This window comes from Stegodyphus dumicola, chromosome 10, assembly GCF_044657685.1.
Source record: "Stegodyphus dumicola isolate Sdum_Otavi_A_Nest chromosome 10, ASM4465768v1".
NCBI lineage: Eukaryota > Metazoa > Arthropoda > Arachnida > Araneae > Eresidae > Stegodyphus > Stegodyphus dumicola.
This window is the reverse complement of record NC_140777.1, coordinates 180,272,465-180,296,696: the sequence shown is the minus strand read 5'-3', so window position 1 is coordinate 180,296,696 and position 24,232 is coordinate 180,272,465. Positions and strand designations below refer to the sequence as shown.

Here is a 24,232-nt window from a genome sequence, read left to right as displayed (position 1 = left end):
TCTCTGCTGATTGAAGTCGTACGAAGATGAGAACACTCGAAATGGCTTACCACGAATTTTTGGAATGGGGAATAATGTATTTAATGTTAGGAATTATTTCGTTGTAAACAACAGAAATTTTTTTATTAACAAACTCTACGATTTGAAAGCCAGCAGTGGCAACACTTTTAGAAATAAATCAAATTTTCTTTTCTAGCGTGCGAGACTATTGCCACCCGGAAAAATGAGAGTTTTCAGAGTTTTTAATTAATATCCATTATTTTAGCTTTTTAGGGGGGACGATGACCTTTCCTAGGGTCCAGAAACGAATTGTAGAAAGTTTGGTGACGGCAACTATAGTAGTGACTGAGTTAATCACGAACAAACAAACACATAAACAGACATTCTTCTTTATATAGATAACTGTTAATAGCATTTTCGAACTTACACATCGTTGACGTACTTATTACGCTTGAATGATATATTCTTTTAGTTGTCTATGACAGTGGTCGCAAGCTAGAGGCCCAAGGGGAGCGGATACATACTCAAAGCAAGTTTTGCATTCCAATACAAAACTAAGAATTTTAATAAACGCACTGCTTACACTCTTTAAATGAAAGATATTCAATAAATGCTTTTGACTCTTTGACTCTTTTTGACTAATTTATTACAGTTTGGCAACAAAATCTTATTGTGCATCTTATTGTCTGTAATAATATCACATTGTAGCGCCACATAAATATAAATAAAATCAAAATATACAGATATAGGTAGAATTAGGCGGGGAGCCAAGTTTTCCCCCACTGGTCGTAGAGGTGTAATCCCACTGCACTAACTCTGTACCTCCGCCCTAGTTTTGACGTAGAGTACTCCAGGAGATAGATCTCTCAACCCTCTTCCCCCATCAAGCTGACTGTCGCTCACCAGTATTATAAGGGTCCCCATGCCGCAGAGATACTGTACACTAACAAGCATCCATGCCTTCTCCGAGATTCCAAGCAATTCCAACAATATGACTGTTAGCATCAGTAACCACTATATCAATGAGGGAGGGGTGTTAATTCCTTACATCAGCGGGTCTCCTACTTTTATGTTTTGAGGTCTACCAGAAGCCGAGCGGTAAAATCGCCGAACACTGGTAGTTCGGTCCGAGGTTTGAATCCCGAGAACGGGCTGACCGCATGGGCGTTTTCATGTGAAAAATGAGCAACGCCTTTGCCAGGAATCGAACCACGGACCTCTGGAATACGCTCCCAGCGTGCAGATCACTAAACTACGAAGGCGGACTAAGAAGGCGGGAGAAATACCTTATCTACTTCCCCTTTTTAAAGGCCGACTGGGGTTTTAGGGGGATCCAGTCGCCAAATCCTGGGGTTGGAGAATCCTCTTTCACCACCCTTTTAGTTCGGGCCCCATTGTAGAGCAATTAGGTATTTTTGAAGCAGAAGAGATGAAAAATGAGCAACGTCCTCGCCGGGACTCGAACCACGGACCTCTGGAACACGCGCACAGCATGCAGACCACTACACAACGAAGGCACGCTAAGAAGGCGGGAGAAAGAAATATTCCTCAGAAAGTCCACCAGGAACGCATCCTTCCCCTTAGGCAGATAGGCCTCGAGGCTTTGCCATGATTACATAAACCCAAACCCTTTTATAGTTTGTAACGTATAAATAAAAATAAAAAATGTATATACAATCACAGAAGCATTTTCCGATTAAAAATCAATGCAGCCTTGACAAAATAATGTAAAAATTATACGTTCAAAAGTAATGCTATGTGCCATTAGTGGTCATAGTTTGAGAAACCCTGCCTTCCATCATTCATTGCTTCTTCTTCCGCCTTAACGCGACTGGGGAGAAGTTCGCGGCCAAGTTCGCTAATCCAGGTGATGACAAATTATCGTTCACACACCCCTTTTTATATTGGACATCACCACAGAGATTACCGAATTTTACTGAAGCAGAAAAAAAAAATTCCCGCCAAAATTCGAACCCAAGACATTCCAGTGCAAGCTGGATATGCAAGCTGCTTATACAACACCCAGCATGTATAAGAATACAGTGGTTGCCTGCAGTGGAGTAATGATCGTTTTCAAGAGTTTTTAGTCCGTTGTTTATAGTTTTTATGAGTCTCTTGTCTGTAGCTTTTAGCCCAGAAGGGCTATTAATTTCGTTTTGGCATTTTGTGGAGAATCACTACAAATACCGGAGTATCACTTTTCAAACTGTTGCCACCGAATATTATCACCCTGTATTATATTTAAAGAAATTAAATAATGAAGAATTTGCGTAAATGTGTGTATTCCACTCAAATATGGGCCTCTGGAAACCCAAATTCAGAATTCGGAATTTGTTTTATTATCTACTAGCCGCTATGTGGCCAGCCTTCGTCTGGCTTTTTGAATGTACCGTCTGGCTTTTTGAAAATAAATGTTCTCTCGACAAGCGTCCAGTATCCAAGAGAAATATTAAATTTAAATACTGCAAAGAATTATCGCCCTCATTTTTCCGAGTGGCAGCAGTGCTGATATAGCAACAATGGCAACAGTGATAAGTCAGCAACAATTGTTGCCATTGTTGCTGATCTAATGAGAGAGAATTATCTACTCGTATTTGACGCAATATCATCAAAAAACATAAAATAAATAATAATAATAATAATAATAATAATAATTTTAAAAAACATTCGAATTTTGAGAAAATCGCTTCGAAGTGCATTGGCTCTTGCCTAGATGCACCTATGTGCCAAATTTCGTAGCCCTGGGTCTATTAACTTACGCGCAGCACGAATGAAAGGACACATACACACAGACAAACCCTTTATTATATGTAGATATTTCATATTTTGTTTTTAATTAACAAACTCAAAGATTTCAAAGCGAGCAATGGCAACACTGTACGGGAAAAAAATTATCTCCAGCGCTCGAGATTGTGTATCGGAAATTCTAAAGATACACTTTCTTTTTAAATTATTTTGCGATATTGCCGTTGAATTGAGTTTTATGGTTAAAGTGCGAAAAACATGATATTCAATAAATAAAGGTAACGCACGAAACGCTAAAAAAAGCCGCTTTAGAGGTTATATCAAATCTGAAAAAAGATCTTCAGATTTCTTTTTATTTATTTTTATGAATATTTTAGAGAATAATAATAATAAACTTGAGAAAACAAGGAAAGAATTTAAATATTTTGCACAGTGTTACCAGATGTCAATAGATTTTAATAACGAGACAAGAAGCTTTTATTCCAAACATCAAATAGGGCAACCACTTCTCAGAGTTCAAGAATATTTCAAATGGACAGAATAAAACTAATTAAAGTATCCTTATGAAAAGGAATCTGTACTTTTCCTGAAGCATTCTGAAATCTCAATAAATTATGTGCGACAGAATTCAAAAAAGGTAAATACTTTTGACTTTCGAAGAAGAAAATCTGCACCTGTTGGACCCCGAAATAGGGTCAAGGATCGTTCATTTTGAGACTTGTTAACGAGCCAGAAAATACACGGAAGTGAAAACACCTATTAACGGTGAGTTTGCCCACGCCGATTTACAATCATCTCCAAAAATGCCTCCCCCATACCTGCTAGAGTCATTCATGTTTTTAGTTTGCTGTCGAAATTGTCCCACACTTCGAGAATTCGGCAGATGTCGAAGTTTTGGAATGTGGTCCATGCTGATACTTTTCAAACGGTCATCAATGACTGTTTAGTAAAAGCTGAACATGAAGTTGTTGTGTTGTTGTTGCTGCTCATTCTCACTTGTCTGAACTTTATAGTCACCTGAAGCCCATTAAATTCCTCGTGGCAAGGAGCGCAAGTTTACGCCTATCGTCTGCAACAGTCTTGAGTACCTTATAGGTTACAGTGCGGTTTAGCTCAGTTCCGCCCTCAATTTTAATGGAGAGCACTCCAGGGGGGATGGGTTCGACGGTCTCCCACCCCTCTTCCCTTACCAGCAATCTCTCGAGAGGACTTTCGGCTCGCCGCATATTTAGAGTGCCTCCATCCCACACGGACACTATACATTTACAAACACCCATGCCTTCTCAGGAATTCGAACCCGGACCCTTCGGCACGGCCGTCAGCGACGCTAACCACTTTGAGCGGCTGAACATGAAGTTAAAATGCCAAAGCAGTGAAGACAGATTATTTCAGCGCAATATTAATTGAATTTAGAAAGATAGGAGTACTTGTTTTTCAGAAAATGCATTGCTGTTTTACCTTTTCACGAAAGATCACGTGATCGAATTTTGCAGTTAAATCTCATTGGTCAGTTTCAGAAGCCACACCCACGGTTGCGATACCAATGTGCACTTAATAAATTCGCTTTCCGTTATAGTCATTATCGCTGATTTTTCTTTTAAAACCTAGTTGCCACTTGAAAACATACTCATATTTAGTTATGTGTATCAAATCAAAACACGAATTTTAGCTTACTGCATAGTGTAACCAATTGGAATACATAATGTTTACGTGTATAGTTTTGAAAGTTTCAGTGTGGTGTAGCGATATAACGGTCATTATAGTGAGTTGATGTGTAGGATGTGGACATCATTCGTGTTTACAAATTTTTCATTTTGTGTAATTTGATTAATGAGGTATTTCTCCCGCCTTCTTAGCAAGCCTTCGTGGTGTAATGGTCAGCACGCTCGACACGTATTCGAGAAATCCGTGGTTCGAGTCCCGGCGAGGGCATTGCATATTTTTCATGTCTCCTACTTCGAAATAACCTAATTTCTCTACAGTGCCGCCCGAACTTAAAAAAAAAAAAAAAAAAAAAAAAAAGGTGGTGGATGATGATTCTCCAGAACCAGGATTTGGCGATTGGATCCCCAGTCTCCCTTAAAAAGGGGGAGTATATAAGGTATTTCTCCTGCCTCCTTAGCATGCCTTCGTGATGTAATGGTCAGCACGCTCGACGCGTATTCGAGAGGTCCGAGATTCGAGTCGCGGCGAGGGGATTGTTCCTTTCTCACTTCTCCAGGTTAAAAAAAAATCCTAATGTCTTTACACTGTTTGTTGTTATTTTGATGTATTCAAAGATTTAAAATTTTCTGAACAAGTTTATAAGGTATGTATTATTACATAAAATTTTTATTACACATTTGCTTATCATATGTTTTTTGCAAAAATGTAGTCCATTCGGAAAAAATTACATTCTTTCAAAAATTGGAATAAAAACTTATTTTTTTAATATTTTTCCTATTTTGATATCAATTCTAATGTATTTTTGAATTAAATTTAAAAAATTAAATTAAATTCAAAATTCAAGCATTTAAATGTTAAGAATTCAACAACTTGCCAGTTATCTATTTGTTGGGATATCTACATAACAGTGCGCTGTCATAAGGTTGTTCTCACTCTTTATGCAGGTTGGTCGTAGTTCAGAAAATCAGGAGGAAACGTTTTGTAACGGTGTTCTGATGCAAATGCTCTCCTTATGAAAACCAGTTTCTGACTTCGAAACAAGTAATATAAAAAAAAAAATTTTTAATTCCTACTTAGGTCAACAAATAAATAAATAAATAAAATTTTAATTAAATACAAAAAATAAATAAATAAATAAATAAATAAACTGTATTAACATCAAGTGTCATCCAATACAAGTTTAAAAAAATGTATTTGAACTTGAGTGGATGAATAAAAAGTATTTTATTAACGACTGAAAATTAATTATTAACAATTAATTAAATAAAATTTAATTTTTAAATAAAATTTAATTAATTAATAATTATTTTAATTAAAAAATTTAATTAATTCCTACTTAGGTCAACAAAGAAAAATATTTTAAAATGTAAAAAATGTTAAATTAAAAATTTGAAAAATTTGTAATATGTGAAAAAAATTGTATTAACATCAAGTGTCATCCATTGCAAGTTTTTAAAAAAATGTATTTGAACTTGAGTGGATGAATAAAAAGTATTTTGATAACGATTGAAAATTTGAACAAGATATAGCGAGAGTGTGAGCTAATAGTAGGAATTTAAAAAAGAACATTCCTAAGAGGCTTAAGGCTTTCATGCTGGCATATTCTTAGGCAAATACGATTCTTACTTCTTTTACGATTTAAAATGATAAACGAAAATCGAATTTGCAGAAAAGTGCCCCCACCCTTAAAAGGCACCTTCTTTTTTTCAAGTTAGAAGCTGATCCTGCTAAGAACGCGCGAATCTTTATAACCGTTTGATTTGGCTAGGTTTACTTGATTATGGCAAAGCACACTAGAGCTATCTGCCTAAGGGAAGGGATATCTTCGCGGAGGACTTTCTAAGGGAAACAGACTTTTATACACGTTACACATGATGAAAACGAAGCGATGCGTAACTACCAGTGTTCAGCGATTTTACCGCTCAGACAATGGTAGGCCTTATAAAATGATGCCTGTCTACCTAAGTATCTCTACATATAATGAAAGAAAGAGTCTGTGTGTCTTTCGTTCGTGCTGCGTGTAAGCTAATAGACTCAGGGCTACGAAGTTTGGTATATAGGTGCATCTACACAAGAGCCAGTGCAGCTTGAAGCGATTTTTTCAAAATTCGAATCAGATTTTTTTTTTTTTTTTAATCTTTTCGATCTTATCGCATCATTTTAAATAGTTTCATTCTTTTAGAAATTTGGTTTTGGCAACATTTTTCATTCAGTTGTATACTGGACTGTTGACTGTTGAAAACCAGCACTGCACATTCTCGAGTTTTTAAATTTACTGTTTCTCTTGGATACTGGACGTTTGTTGACAGAAGGCATCGGAAGGTTGATTAATTTATTTATTAGGATAATAATATTTGTATTAAGGGATATTGCTTATTTCATTGTAATTTTGTTTGTTCTGCAGAGTCGAATTCTGCGCAGTTTTTAAATTTTACATTTCGTGTTCCCTTCAAGCATTTTTCCGGACATTTCAAAGACAGACGAAGGCTGGCAGCGTAGCTGTCTAGTTTATAATAAAAGAAATATCGATCGCTTCCAGTGACAATCGTCTGCGTAGTGACTGTGTTTTCTCGAATTTATTGTTTTCGAGAATTTCAGAATTACTAATTACTTTATTTCTCGAAATCTGAAATTCCCCTTCCGAACCTCTTGAACATTTAAAGCTTATAAAAGTAAGTTCAGTAAACAATTTCATCTCTTATAATAAGGGATTTCCAAAACTCACGGAATTCCTTTTAATAAGGGAATTTTGGGAACGTTCTCGTGAGTTTTCGGTAAATAACTTTTCTTGCTTTAATGATTTATTCGCTGAAGAAGTCCTGTTTTTGATCACCAAGATTCTAGGAGAAAAAACACGGAGAATTTCTCATTTCTTTTCTTTTCGCATTTCTTTATTTCGTTTTATCAGACATGAGTTTTTGTGCTTTTTCAGCAATTTTAAATACCAGAGGCATATATAATGTATTTCTGTTGCTAAAATTTACTGTAACTCTAACATTTATACAGAAATCTTTGTAAATATAAAACCTTGCAGGCATTTTAAAATCCTGTAAATGTATCATTTGAAAGGAAATTATTGATTTGTTAAATTTCCTTCTACACAAACAGTATATTTTTTCAAAATTTTGTGTAGTAGCAGATAGATTATGAGATAGCTTTTGGTTGCACTTTTTTTTTGGGGGGGGGTAGGAGAGGGAACTCAAATTCTCAGTATGGATTACTTCCTTGTACGAAGTAAAGGAAGTATTGTAATAATGAAAAATGTCGGGTGCCATATTTCAGAGAAAATATTCATTTTGATCGCAATTTAACGATATTTTGGCGTAACATATGTACGTAAGGACAGAATAAAGGAATCTTTTTCCACTTAACAATTATAAAACTGATTTAAAATGGATTCAAAAGAGATTTGATGTTGCGTCTGTACGTACGAACGTATGTATCTCCCATAATTCAAAACAAGTAGCCTCAGAACGTTGAAATTTTGTACACAGGACTGCTATAACACGCAGTTGTTCACCTCCCTTTTTGGTTGCAATCGGAGTCCAAAAAAAAAAAAAAAAAAAAAAAAAAAAAAAAAAAAAAAAATTCGTATTAAAAAATTAGAATAATTTTTTTTAAAACAAGTCCTGCCCTATAGCTGCAGGATTGAAGTAGAACAAATTTAAATTAATTTGGATGCTTTAAGTATATATATAAATACCCACTCTGTGACTCGGCTCAGTGCACTCAGTCTTTTTAATCCTTATATGTTGGTAAATTGTGGAATTTCTGCTGTAAACATGATTGAATTATACTGTTCAAACATTCCGTTTTATCCCTTATGTTTTCCTTCCGGTTAAGGTTTTTATGCCTTCAGTTAATCTGCATGCAATAACTGTAGAACTATCAACAATTTAAAAGTTGTTTAAGTGCGGCTAAGCCTAATTTTTTACCATAGCAGCCATATTTGTTTACATTTGAAATTTAGCAGGATAGTAAATTAAGTCTTTCTGCACCTTCAGTGTTTTTTTGCCGAGTGAGACCAAAAGGAAACTAAATTTTGTGCATCGAAATACTTGTCTTCTAGCCCGCTGTCGAAATGGCTTGTTTTTGCTGAGAAGCTGTAATTTTAATTGTAAAAAATTGTTTTTTTAATTATTTTAACTGTATTTAGCGTTTTATGTTTTTTTTCTGTACCTTTTTTTTTTTTTTTTTTTTTTTTTTTCTGTATTAATCAAAATATTTTGAGGTTTTATGCATTTTTGCCCTGCCGGGAAGTGAGAACTGAATTAATTGAATAAGAAATCTATCTCTAATGAAATTCGAGAAAATTAGTTTAAATGAAATGCAGGGGGAAATGCGTCTAATTGAATATTTTTGTACAAGGAAGCCATGTGGTATACACATGAGATTTTTCATACTGGAGAAACTGCAATTAGTCAAATGAGAATAAATTTATTTATTTTTGTGCATTAAGAGCTATCAGCAACCCCTATACTGTCAATGTTAAATTGGCCATTTTCGATGCACCTTTACTTAAAATCTGCTGTAGATACAGGCTTAATTCTTTTTTTGTAATTAAAGTACACCTATCTGATTATACTGAAATGAGCATTTGAAACATTTTGAATTTTAGAGTAATTTACAGAATATTTTGTTAGGCATAGTAAAATTTAGCACTTTTCTCACACAAAAATATTTTTTATATTTTTTCCCCCAAGTTTATCACAAAAAGCTCATTTCAGTAAATATTAGGAAACCTAATAAATAGGCCATAAAAATTTTAGATACCTGTGAACAGTAGTTCCTGAGAAAAAATACATCGAGTATAAAAAAAAACACGTTTTTATGTAAAAATTCTCATTGATCAAAGCAGTCGATGACAAATTAAAACTAGATTTTTTACAGTTCTAATTTTCATAGAGATTAAAGAATGGTATTTTTAGAAAGATAAAAGTGTAGAGAATTTGAAAATGCAAAAATCCGAAATCACAATTTTTTGAAGATTTTGTGGTTCCGACACCCCTTAAATTTCCAGCTTTTTTTCATAATATTTCTCGAGAACAGGGAATCCCGAAACTTAAAAAGAAAATTCTCGAGAAACGGAAATAGAAATGAATTTGATGGAAAATCTACGGATTCGGGATTCTCAAGAGCGATCGTTTCTTCTGAGACACGTGGGCGCAAAGACAGATTTTAGAGTACTTTGCTTGGTTTACAGTATTTGCTATGAATTTCTTTGTATATTTTAATCATGTATTAAACAGTGCTGAAAGATAAACATAAAAAAAAATTTCTCGTGGAAAGTAATTACCTTGACACCGTTTTTTGAGTCACTTGAACTTATCCCTCTCGACACTTTGACACGCGTTGATGGGAAAGGTTAAATTCGATTCCATTCATCAAGTGAGCTCCAAATTCAAGGCTGAAAAATTAAAACCAAAAATTAATTCTTATTCTTTTTCATTGTCTTGTGTACCAACTAATATCTAATACATCTTACATGTCGTCTGTACGACGGGTTTTCCTCTAAGCTTTTGGATATCCGTTGATCGGTGGCCTACATTTTTTTTAAACGGGAAGAGCATGAAAAATAGAGTTTATATTTTTCATTGCTCATTTATTTTGAAGTGAAATAGATTTAACGGAAATTTGATAGTGTACAGATGTTTCGTTAAAAACCGCAATGCATTTTTCTTTAGAATTTTCGATACACAGTCTCATGCGCCGGAGATAAAAATGTTGCCCCCCCCCGTACAACGCTGCTATGGCTCGCTTTGAAATCGTTGAGTTTTTTAAGGAAAAAATTCGTTAAAGTTTTATAAAATAGGAAATCGAATAATAAAACAAATTCCAAATTTGGACTTCCAGATGCCCATATTCGGATAGAGACGTACGTTATTCAAAACTGGGTGGCTCTAGGTACCGTTGTTTTACTACAATGGGAGAAACAGACATACATTTATGCAGATTCTTCATTATTTAATTTCTTTAAATATAATACAGGACTCTAATATTGGGTGGCAACAATTTAAAGAGATTCGTCATTTATAGTGAATGAACGCAAAATGGCAAAACGAAATTAATAGATCCTTTGGGCTAAACAAAAATTTAAACTATATAAATTTATTTATACTATATGTACGAAATTTCTAACAATACTGTTCAGGTTTCTGATAAAATTTGAAATATAAATATATCTTACTCTTTGCAGATTGGCAACATAAGGCTTTTAAATCGGTGAGTTTTTAATAAAAAGACCATTAAATTAGCACAAAATTTATCTATGTCTCTCTCTCTCTCTGTACATATATATATATATATATATGGGTTCTTTAGTCTCGAAATCACAATTCTTATTCAAACAAAACACATTTAATAAAACATTAATGCATCTATAATATAGTTCATCTATTAATACAGCATCTATAACATCTTACATCTATTAACACACCATCTACATCATCTTACATCTACCTTATCATAAAACAAAGTGGCGAGAGTTCTATCAATTTCACTCGTACAATCAACAGCTAAAATTTAGACAGCGCGCGAGGAAAAATATTAAGCTATGGATTTAAAATCCCACATATATATATGTGTGTGTGTGTGTGTGTGTGTGTGTGTGTGCGGATCCCGTGGGTGGTTTTTCGAAATCTTATGTGCACAGTGACCTTTCGCTTCTTTTGAAGGTCAAGTATGTAAAATTTTATCAACACAAGATTTATATAAATTAGCCCCCCAAAACAAAAACAAAGATACTTTTCTATATATATAGATATATATTTTCTTATATATAAGCGGCTTAAGTGTTTGTCGCCGATAGTTTATTAGTTGCTTGCGTCACTGTAAATTGTTTTATTCCCCGTGCCGTGCAGCGCGTGACGAATATTATGAGAAAGCTAAGCCGGAAAAATTAAAAATACAAGAGTACGTGCATTTAACGTTTAATAATTAAGTTTAACATCTATATATAATAGAATTCGGAAATATGCAACTGGCAAAAACCGGCAGCGGTAAAAAAATAAATAAAATGAAATAAATAAATATCTTTATTATTTTCGGCTTAAGTGTCTGTTTGTCGCCGATAGTTTATGGGTTACTTGCGTAACTGTGCTAGCCAATGGTGCGGAGTTGCCACGGCGCAGGGTTGTCGTTTCAATTGAGACGTAGACAATTTCCTGTAAAATTTGCCTTTGATATGCGTTCTTAAACTTAATATGTTTCACAAACAATAATCAATCAACAAATGGACTGTATTCCTACACTTTTATTTTATTACACTTGTCAGCGATGCGAAATAATTGATACAAAATAAGCGAGCCATTCTACATGGCTGTCACAAACACAATTCTATCAATCAATTATCTTGTTGCCACACATAAAGTTCAAAACTAAAAGAAGAAAAACAAAAGGAATTTACGCTGTTTGCAACAATAAAATGAAGCAAACGATACTCACATAAACATCCTGGCCCTCGTTGAAATCCCCTGGGATTTCAACAGTTGGAGCATTTTGAAACTTCTTAGTCTGTAATAAAAGATAAACATAAGAAAAATAATACATAATATTATATGCGAAGCAGTTCATAGTTTTTTAGTCTGAATAGGAAGAGGACACAATTTCACGACTGGTCGTTTAATGACACCATGACCAGTTTTAATACTAGCAACTCTATGATCTGAGCCCGGATGAACAGCAATTATTCTCCCTAACCTCCATTTAAGAGGCGGAAGGTTGTCTTCTTTGATTAGGACTAAGTCATTGACTTCTAAATTGTTTTGACTTTTTTGTCATTTAGGTCTTTGTTGAAGCTGAGACAGAAATTCTCGACTCCACCTTTTCCAGAAGTGCTGAAAAATAAACTGTCTCACATGCCATCTGTCAATGTGATTGAAGGAACTATAATTTAGGTCTGGTTCAGGTATGGCAGTTAAAGACGTTCCTATTAGGAAATGACCAGGTGTTAATGCAGTTAAATCATTTGGATCAGCCGATGTTGGACACAATGGCCTAGAGTTGAGACAAGCCTCAACCTGCGCTATCAAGGTCTGAAATTCCGGATAGGTCAGCACAGTATCACCAACAGTCCTTTTTAGATGTAATTTCATTGACTTTATTGCCGATTCCCATAGTCCACCAAAATGGGGAGATGATGGCGGGTTGAATATCCATTTTATTTCCTCTAAAGACAAAAATTTGTGAATTTCTTGATTTTGCTTACATTGCAAAAAACATTTTCTGATTTCTTTGTCTGCACCTTTAAAGTTAGTACCGCAGTCACTATAAATCTCAAATGGTTTCCCTCTTCTTGCAATAAATCGTTTAAATGCACTTAAAAATGCCTTTATTGACAAATCTTCTACCACTTCAAGATGTACTGCCTTGATTACAAAACACACAAATAAGCATACGTAATATTTAAATGATTTTTGTCCACGTCCTGCACGATGTTTAATCATGAACGGTCCAGAAAAATCTATTCCAGTTCGATGAAAAGGTCGCGATTGTGTTACTCTAGATTCTGGTAGATCAGCCATTATTTGACTTGCAGTTTTAGCTCTAAGTTTGCAACACGTGATACAAGATCTTACTACTTTTCGGATAGCAGATCTAGCAGCTATGATCCAAAATTGCTGTCTAATTAAAGATAGAAGAAGTTCCGGTGCTGCATGCAGATATTTGACATGAAAGTGTCTAATTATGATTTCTGTCAGATTGTGTTTTGAAGGTAATAAGATTGGATGTTTTTCATTTTCTGATAGTTGCGCATTTTTCAGTCTTCCTTTTACACGTAACACTTTGTTGTCATCTAAAATTGGACACACGGTAAGGAGGTTGCTGTTTGTAGGTAAGTCCTTTCCCAACTCCAAACATTGAATTTCGTTAAAAAAGTGAAATCGCTGTATTATTCGGACAATACAGAAAGTTGCAGCTCGAATTTCATTACTAGATAAAAAAGACGTATTTCTTTCTAGATATGCTACTTTAGAATTTGATATGAATCTTAATATCCAAGCAAATATGCGTTGTAACTGGAAATGAAGATATATTTGATATAATAGCAAGTTCCTGTACAGGTTCAGAAACTACAAATGAGACTGTTTTACGTGCATCTGGTAATGCCTCTTCATCTATAAGAATATTTTTAGAAAAGGCAATCTCACTGCACTTTAACCAAGAAGGACCATTCCACCACAATTGATGAGATAATAGTTCTGCAGGAAATAATCCACGTGAAGCACAATCAGCTGGATTTTCCTTTCCATAAACATGGCTCCAGTTCTCAGGTGGTAAGATGGATTGTATTTCAGAAACTCTATTAGATACGAATACTTGCCATTTTTTAGGATCTGACCTTAGCCATGACAACACGATTTGTGAATCACTCCAAGCTTGCACTAAATCAAAATTTATAACTAATGCAGCTTTTACAGACTGAATCAAGCGTGCCAATAACACTGCTGCACATAATTCCAGTCTTGGAATCGTAATAGATTTTAATGGTGCTACACGAGTTTTAGCTGTTACGAGTTTAACATTAATGTCAGAGTTATTGCAAGTTTTGATATAAATAACTGCTGCATAACCTCTTTGAGACGCATCACAAAATCCGTGAAGTTCACATCGAAAATAATCAGGTAGCAGAACTTTTTTAGGTATATTTATAGAATTCAAAAGTTTAACTTCTCTACATAGATTTCTCCAATTTCGATCAATCTCTTCTGTTACAGGATCATCCCATGGTAACTGTAATTTCCACAATTGCTGAAGGATCATTTTAGCGAGAATTACAAACGGAGCTATCCACCCCAATGGATCGAATAGTTTTGCTACGAATGACAAAATAATCCTTTTAGTTGGAACACTTTGATACTCTATTACACCGGCATTACATTTGAATTCATCATTGTGCGGATGCCATTCCAATCCCAGAACTTTCAATGGTTCGTCTTCTATTACACGATGAATATTGTCACTATCTGTGTTTGTTAAGCCAGAGGTTTTTAACAACGACTGTTCACTTGTCGACCATTTGTGAAGCTCAAAGCCACCACTTTTTAGCATATGTTGCAATTCGTCTATCATTGCAATACCTTCCGAACTATCTTTTACACCAGTTAACATATCATCAACATAAAAATCTCTTGAAACTATATTCTTTGCCTTTGGAAAGTTCAATTCTTCATCAATCGCTAACTGACTCAAAACTTTGGTTGCAAGATATGGAGCAGCTGCAGTTCCATGTGTAACTGTTTTCAAACGACAAACTTGTATTTGCTTATACGGGCTATCTCTCCATAATATTCTCTGAAAATCTCTATCTTTTTCATGAATCTTTATCTGTCTGTACATCATTTTAATATCAGCGGTTATTGCAATGTTATGAAGTCTAAATCTTAGTAAAATACAAATTAAGTCATCTTGTATTTTTGGGCCTATCATTAGTGTATCATTTAAAGAAACACCTGTGGTTGTTTTAGCGCTCGCGTCGAAAACAACTCTCAATTTTGTTGTTAAGCTAGAGTCCTTCAACACGAAGTGATGTGGGATATAATAGTGTTTATTCTCTAATTCATAATCTGTGTCTGGCACTAATTCTACGTGTTCTAGTGAAAAGTACTCTTTCATAAACTGAATATACTGGTTGTAAATTTCTTTCATAGATAACAGTCTCTTCTCCAAGTATTGAAATCTTCTGTACGCCATTTCACGGGTGTCACCTAGAATATCTCTATTATGTTTGAATGGTAATGCAACTGAATGACGACCTGATGTGTCTCTAAAATGCGAGTTTTTAAAATGTTCTTCACAAAGTTTTTCCTCATTTGTTAAAGGTTGTACATTTGGAAACTTTTCTAACTCCCAGAAAGAATTTACTAACTCATCTGTGTTTGTATTCAAATGATTTACATATACTGGCTCAAAATTTGTAGATTCAAAATTTGTAGTACCCGAAATTATCCATCCCAACCTCGAATTTAGAGCAAATGGTAGATCAGGACCACGTTTAACAATTTCTCCCGTCATTAAATGCAGAAATACATTTACTCCAAATAAAATGTCAACTGGTTGTGACTTGTAAAATAATAGATCAGCTAATTGTAAATCACTGAAGTTATCGAAGATGATTGATGGCAAAGATACATAGGGAATGTTATCTGTCACCTTGTCCAGTACAAACGCTGATGTTGATATACGAATATCACTTTTAAAATGAGAAGTGAATACCAAATCGACTTCCCCATTACTTATAGTATTAAATTCTCCTAGACATGATACAGAAATGGAATTATCTTTCACTCGTAATCCTAATTTCTTCACACAATCCCTTGAAATAAATGATCTCTGAGATCCAGTGTCACATAAACATCTACACTTCACAAATTGTTGCTTAGAATTTTGAACTTTTATTAAAGCAGTACACAATAAAATGTGACTGGTTTGATTACCTTTTGCATTCGAATCATAATGAGAGGCACAAACTGTGGCTGAAACGTCCTTAGGACTCGTTAATTCATCTCTTTTAATGATATATTGCGTAGGCGGAGATATACTGTTTAACTGAGTTTTATTCTTTGAATTATTTACAATGTGCAAAATACTGTGATGCTTCTTAAAGCAATGTTGATATGTATTTAAACTCTTGCATTTTTTGAGCAAGTGCATATTAGATAAACAATTAAAACAGTAACGATTAGATTTTACAAATTCTATCCTTTGCTGAACCGATAAATTTAGAAATTTCGAACATTTGGCTAAACTATGATCTTCTTTACAATAACCACAACCCAAAGTAGCAACCAGAACATTATTCTTATTTTGAAACACAGATTTAGGTACCTTATTACTTGTTGATTTGCTGTTTTGAAGTGTTCTTGCATAGTTTTTTAGGAATTCAATTAAAGTCGTAAGTTTTGGAATTTCATTAGATTTTAACTGACGTTCCCACCATAATTTTGTAGAAGGGTCTAATTTTTGCAAAATTAAATAAGTCATTAAAGTGTCACCAAAATTATCAATGATTTGATTCAATACTTCTAAAGAACGAATTACTTCATTAATATTGTCAACTAAATTTAAAATAGCAAATGCTGATTCATTTTGAATAGTTGGTAAACTTAAAAAACGTTTAATATATGCAAAAATTTGTTCTCTCTTATTTGAATATCTTTCGTCTAACAGATTCCATGCTATTTCAAAATTACAATCCGAAATTTGAATGGTTTGAATAATGCGATATGCTTCACCTTTCAACGAAGCCTTCAAATACTGCAATTTTTGAGCATTAGATAAATTTGTATTTTTTCTTACACAAGCACTGAAAAGATCTTTAAAAGCTATCCATTCTGTAATATTACCACCAAAGGTCGGTAATGTTAACTTGGGTAATTTAATATTGTCAAGAACCTGTTCTGAAATTACACCATTAGAATTATTTTTATTATTTTTATTTTTTAATATTTTTTCACCTTTAAATTTCCACAAATAAATTTTATCTGTGTACTCCTGAACATTATCTATTTCGTTTTCTAATTCTTTAGTATCTGTAATTAAACTTTCGATTTCAGAATCAAGCTTCTTTAACTCAATTTCTTTTTGTGTCAATAATTCAACACATTCCTCTAGTTTTATTAAATTAATTTCATCTGCAGTTAAAATAGTTTCAATTTTCTTTACATAATTAGTAACACTCCTGCGTAAGACCGCTCTTTTTGTTTTAAAAGTTATAAGTTCACTCATAATTGATCAATTCAAAAACAGAAATTGTTCTTAAATCACTTAACACTATTATTAAAATGAAATCGAATTCTATGCTGTATTACAACATTGTTCTTAAAATTTAACAACAAATTAAACGAATTTTTGTTCAAAATCCACTTACCTCACAAAGTGGATAATTTTCACCAACCATATGCATATTTGCGTTGTTAGAATACACTTAGAACAGTCACTATCTTCACTAGCTCTCCGGCTCGACGGACCAACTATAAGTGTTCTTAAACTTAATATGTTTCACAAACAATAATCAATCAACAAATGGACTGTATTCCTACACTTTTATTTTATTACACTTGTCAGCGATGCGAAATAATTGATACAAAATAAGCGAGCCATTCTACATGGCTGTCACAAACACAATTCTATCAATCAATTATCTTGTTGCCACACATAAAGTTCAAAACTAAAAGAAGAAAAACAAAAGGAATTTACGCTGTTTGCAACAATAAAATGAAGCAAACGATACTCACATAAACACTATGACTATCCATAATCAGGGCCAAACGCTTAAGCGTTTTGGCATTTTTTGACCTGAGCCTGCATTTGGACACGGTCAACTTTATGTTGCCTGTTCAAGAGTTCGTGAAAGAACGGACGTAAAATTAAAAATAATGGATGGTCCTCTGCAAGGCGAGCTTAAAAAGAATGGAAAGATCTACACAAGACATATTGTGTATAAAGAGATCTTTGACATGTGAATTAACATTTTATTATTTAAATCACCTTTATTTATTGAGCTAGCGGTGGCTCTTAAGAAATGTAGCGCCAGTGGTTTCCTTCATTGCACTCTACTTTAAGCAATTAAGCAAGTAGAAGGGGGAAACTCCGTGGGGCAGTAAGCAAAGGGCGTCTCGCCGCCTGCTCTGGGTAATTCAGTTTGAATAAGCAGACAGCTTTGCACAAATCATTTTAATTACAATTTATAATATCTAGAACAGCGATCATTTCGTATGACCGCCGAGCTTTCTAGTATATATAAATATATTGTTAAATTAGAATACAGCGCCACCTATTGGATATAGAGAAAAATTCTCACTTGGCCACCTGGATTCGGCTAAACAACATGCTAAGCAGAGGCTCTCAACCTTTTGACAAAAGCGTACCGTCTAAACAAAAATTGAAAACCTTTAGTACCACCACTACAAAGTACTACTACCACCACACCACTTTTGATCAAAGTTCAGATCACATACATTTACGAGTGTTAGAGGAAAAAACTCTATCAGGATGTTGGGGTTTTAATTTTTGAATTTAATGGTTAAAAATACTTTGCTTCTTTGCGTACCACCTATTTTTCTCTTGCGTACCACCAGTGGTTTTCGTACCACCGGATGAGAACCCTTTTGATAGAGCATGTACTAGAACAGAATATAGTTAATTACTGCAAATAATGTAGTTAGTTCTCGATTTATATAGTCCAGTCATTAGTTTAGAATTATAGAATCACAGTACATATATAGGTATTTATTTTCTATAAACGGTTAATTTATGGATTACTTTACGGATGAAAATATTTTGATCCACGCGTGAAACACGTTTTTCTTTTTTAATCTGCTTTATTCTAGAATATTCCGATAATTTACTTTTGAAAAAGCTGATTGTGATATCTTTTCTGATAGCAAGATAACGTTTCAATTTTGCATGCGTTTTTGAAGCCGATAACTATATTGCAATAGTTCAATAGGGTCGAAGGCAACTGAACAAAGCAAAAAATTTTAATGAGCTATTGCGAAATATCGTTCCGCGCTCTGAAACAAAATTTATCGCTAATAAGATTAGAGAGTCGCGTTACTTTGCGAGATACCTTCCTTCTGGAAGGTTAGAGGATTATGGAAGCTTTACGTAAGTGAAAATAAATCAGAGTCGGAGGAGGATGCATCAGATCGGAGATACGAAAGCAAAGGAATATTGTTCAAATTTCATATTTCACATTATAAAGTAAACAGAACTAAATTTCTCATTAAGAAGCATACAGGCATAAATTTCTTAAATTTTATTTTCCGATACTAAATAATCACCCGATCATTAATTTCGACTTTACTCGTGATCACAAAAACATAAAAAGTACACAAATACGAAGAAAACACCTTCTATTCAAATAAATTGCAAATGAGGGCTTCCAGATGACCATACTCGGTAGAAGATTCCGTTATTCAAAATTGGATGGCTCTAGGTACCGTCGTTTTATCACAATGCCAGAAATAGACATGCATTTATGCAGGTTCTTCATTATTTAATGTCTTTAAATATAATGCAGGCTCTAATATTAGGTGGCAACAATTTCAAAAGTGGAACGCTGCTTATAGTGAAAACTCCACAAAATGCCAAAACGATATTAATAACCCTTCTGTGCAAACGCCTTTTGGGATGTAAAAGAGAAGAAGGAAAAATAAAGAAAAGAAAAGTTCTGAATGTAAAAGAAATTATATTGCAATTTATGCTTTTAAATATAATTATATACGTATTAAACAGTCGTATTCCGCCCAGGTGTCTGTTTTGCGTTTATACAGAAGAGGTAAATGTACGTTTAGCAAAATGTTATTAAAAGTGCAATTCGTACACTACTATTACGTGTATGTAGTAAAACTTAATTCGAAATTTGTTTTAATCAAATTACTATCGATTTATCAAATCGGACGTTATAAATTACTTAAAACATTCGATGTAAAGAAAAACTCAGCGAACATCAAATAATTCTGTTCTCAAATATATTCGTTCCATAACAGGCAGAATTTCTTTATCTCCATACCTAAATTTTCTGATACATCATCTGAAAATGTTTATCTACGTTCTTCGAAAGAACGGTATTTTGCAAGATCTCAATCATAAATCTACGCAGTATTCAATATCAGCTCGAGAAATAGGAAAAATATCACTATGACACCATTTAATGATGTGTATCGTCTTTTTCTAATAGTCGCTTGCACTGTAGAACATGTAGGAGTTGAACACCAACTGGATCGGCTGGACGAAAGCCAAAAAATCGAATCGGAATAGATGCAAGTCACAAAAACGAATTGTCTACGCACATTTTATCTTCAAAAGATGTTGCCATGAATCAACAAGAATATCATAGAGGTGGTATACGCTGCAAATGTTCTTAAAGCCGTCCAGATGGAAAAGATTAAACCTCCTTGATTTTGTTGGCACCTGCCACTTTGGTGGTGAAGGTTAGATGAGTGCGTTCGAATCCTCCGGCGAGCTCTTTTCCGGTTTCAGCTCGTCCTTTTGTATGAACTTCCTTCCGGTTTAGTTCTGTTCCGAGATAAAGATAGCGGAAGTTTTTGTATGATTGGGGTAGGGGGGATCTTTTAATTGGAAAATACGAAACTAACTTATCACCTTTAAGGAAAATTCCGGTGCATAGAGTTTTTATACTACTTATTTGAAGAGAAAACATTAATAAAAGTTTAAAAAAAAAAAGGAAATCTTAAATTAAGTCCTAAAGAGACTTTTTTTTAACATTCTGTGTGTTACCTATATTTATTAAATACCAGTATCATGTTCTTCGCACTTAAACCAGAAAATTCAGTTCAAGAGCAGTATAGCAAAATAAATTTAAATTGAGCATATCTTTAGAATTTCCTACACACGGTCTCACGCGCGGAGATAAAAATGTTTTTTCTGTAAAATGTTGCCATGGCTCCCTTTGAAATCCTTGCGTTTCGAAATCAAAAATTCGTTATGTGTGTTATCTTTATTAAAGTTTTACAAAATATGAAATCAATCATAAAACAAATTTCAAATTTGGGCTTCCAGATGCCCATATTCGTAATAGGATTACGTCATTCAAAATTGGATGGCTCTAGGAACCGTTGTTTTTATCACAATGCGAGAAACATACACACATTTATGCAGATTCATCATAATTTAATTTCTTCAGTTATGATACAGGGCGATAATATTTGGTGGCAACAGTTCGAAAAGTGAAACGGACATTCAGAGTGATTCGACGCAAAATCGCAAAACGAAAACAATAGTCCCTCAGGGACAAAGCCCCCTTTGGACTAAAAAATAAATTACGTTTCTTGTTGTGTGTAAAAATAAATAAATTACAATTGATTAGTTAAAATTTCGAATCTGTAATCTTTATTAACAAAAATTAATAATTTATAATGCGATATTTCAAATTCCACATTAACATGAATTTTTTACAAATTTTCTTTAGTTTGGATTTATATTTCTTTCCTTATTTTTCAGTCTCTCATATAAAAGCCAACAGCATATACATTTTATTAGGTGCCGAAACTGACTTGCAAATATGACGTCAATGGTGACGTATTACTTATTCGTGCAATACGCGTGTAGTGTAATAAATCGTGTAGTATAATAAATATCGTATAGTATAACAAATACTATTTTGAATTATTTTGAAGTTTTGTCAAGAGATTTGATGCAGAATAAGTTAGAGAGGGATCATTAACAAGAGAATTTAGTTTTGATATGAAAGGGCGTTCGAAAAATTCCAAAGTATCTCTGTTAATAATTAAAATAGAATTTTAAAAAAAATCCAAAAGCTTTCAGATTTTGAATCACGCCCAAATGGGGTTTTTTAAACGTTATGTGTGTTATCTTTATTTATTAAATATCATGTTCTTCGCACTTAACCATAAAATTTTATTCGACAGCAATATCCCCAAATATTTATTAAAACAGCATATCTTTAGAATTTCAGATACACAATCTCGCTCGCTGGAGATAATTTTCTTTTTCGTACGCTGTTGCCAATGCTCACTTTAAAATCGTTGAATTTGTTAATGAAAAATTAGTTAAACGTTTACAAAATATGAAATCGATAATAAAACAAATTCCAAATTTGGGCTTCTAGATGCCTATATTCGAATGGAGGACTATGTTATTCAAAATTGGATGACTCTCGGTACCGTTGTTTTATCACAATGCGAGAAACATGCATACATTTATGCAGATTCTTCATGATTTAATTTCTTCAAATATGATACAGGGCTGTAATATTGAGGGGCAACAATTCAAAAAGTGATTTGCTGTTTATAGTGAACCAACACAAAATGCTAAAACGAAATTAATAGCCCCTTCGAGCTAATAATTAATTATTACAATTAAATAATTAATGATTAGAATAATTAAACAATTAATTATTAAAACTTAATAAAACATAAAGAGATAATGCATAATAAGTTACTAAATAAATAATAAAATAAGGTACTGGATCTTGATTTATTTAGAATTTCAACTGAAATTACAATGTCACACAAAAAATAAGAAATAGCTCAAACGGTCTCCTTTAAGCTTATTATGTTTATAATATAATGAAGTTCTTCAAGGGATGATAGCTACAAAGACCATTCTTTTTACAGTACGCCCATGAAAAATGTTAATACGGTTAAAGCGTCCCTAATGAAAATACAGAGAATGCTATAAATAATAAGAGTATGGGGAGAAAATTTTAATGGATGACCTGTAGATATGAATCCAACATATCTGCAAGTGCTATAAATCCAACAAATATATATATATGTGATGTACCAGCTTTAGTCGTAGCTTAAATTATCAGACGATAAGTTTAAAAAAAAAAAAAAAAAACAGGATCTATTTATTATTATTCAGGAGAAATAGCAGTTACAAAATCAGATATCCGGAGTAAATAAAAAGAATTACTAATAACTTTTTGTATGAAGTTTACTGCATCGTGACATTTAAGAAAAAGCCCCGATATTCTTTTGCGAGTCCTTTTATAGCCTCTGGAAAGGCGGAGCTTCCAAGAAACGACGTCAGCCAATCCAGTTCGCTTTAAATATTTCCAGAAAATTCTATAAGTGTACGTGTAGAAAAGGCGGGAAAAACAACTTGACTACGGGGCTGTGGATTTAATTCAACGTACTTTCAAATATGAGAACGTCGCCATTAAAAATGAAAAGAACATACAGTTAGAATTTTAAGTGTCTTCCTGACTACGGAATTTTATTATTACAGATATTCCCCCCATCTGAAAAGGCTTGAAGCCGGGCGCCTCGACTACAAGACATTCCAGGTAGAAAAAATATTTTAAATAATTGTTTAATTTGTTTGAAGAACTCGCATCCAGAATTCGAGTTACAATAATATTAATCTTAAATATACACTCTCACTATAACATAGTCAATAATAATAATATCAATATATAAATTGTAAATAATATATCTTAATATTTTGACTTTTATAGAAAATAAAGAAAAATAACATTATGCATGCAGTATTGGGAAAACATTTCTCGAGAACAGTTTCAGTTCTGGATCCAGGTCTTTAGAGATTACTGCACAACATTAGAGCAATTTGTATTTTACAAATCTTTCATTTCCAGTTCGCCGTGGCTTTAATATTAAAAATTTCTATTTCAGGTGAGGTATTCCTCTATTTTTTTCTTCATATCATTACAATTGCAATACTTGACTAATTTCTTAAATTTTTAAGCCAAACAAGGGCTGCATGATCGGTATGGATTGTAAATTTTTGACCGTGAAGATAGTAATAAAATTTCTCATTCAAGTTCTGTAATTGCATAATCTTTTTCGTAATATTTTAAAGCTCTAGAATGGTAGGAAACTAGGTGTAATATATTACTTTCGTCTGGCTGCTTCCAAACAGCTCCCACAGCAATCTGTGATGCATCAACAAAATCATGACAACGTTTATTTGGATCATACAATTGTCAGACTGGTTTTGAAATAAGAATATTTTTCAGTTCGTCAAAAGCAGTTTGACATTGATCATCCCAATGCCATGGTACATCTTTTTTCAATAATTTATTCAGAGGAGATCTTAATTTAGCATAATTAAGTATGAATCTATAATAAACATTTACACTGCCTAACACTCTTTGTAGTTCTTTTACATTACTTGGATATTTCAAATTTTTAATACTTTCAATATTTTGGTTATCTGGGGTAACTTCACCCTTTCTAATTTCATAACCTAGAAAATTGATTTTATCTTTGGCAAAGACACATTTACTCTGGTTCAGTTTAACATCTTCTTGAATAAATATTTCAAATAATTCACTCAAATGCTTTAGATGTTGTTCTTTGGAAGAAGAGTAAAC

General features: G+C 33.5%; 1 long non-coding RNA gene across 2 annotated transcripts in view; it reads right to left on the bottom strand.

Moving 5' to 3' along the window:
- LOC146995225 (uncharacterized) overlaps positions 1-24,232 on the bottom strand; it is a 192,635-nt gene that overhangs the window by 58,615 nt on the left and 109,788 nt on the right. Inside the window, exons 2-3 of one of the 2 annotated variants that reach the window (XR_015043654.1) lie at positions 11,854-11,922; positions 9,707-9,817 (exon numbers count right to left, since the gene is read on the bottom strand). This is a non-coding gene — a long non-coding RNA (uncharacterized LOC146995225). The remainder of the gene's footprint in view (positions 1-9,706; positions 9,818-11,853; positions 11,923-24,232) is intronic. The other variant, XR_015043655.1, reaches the window with a different exon arrangement.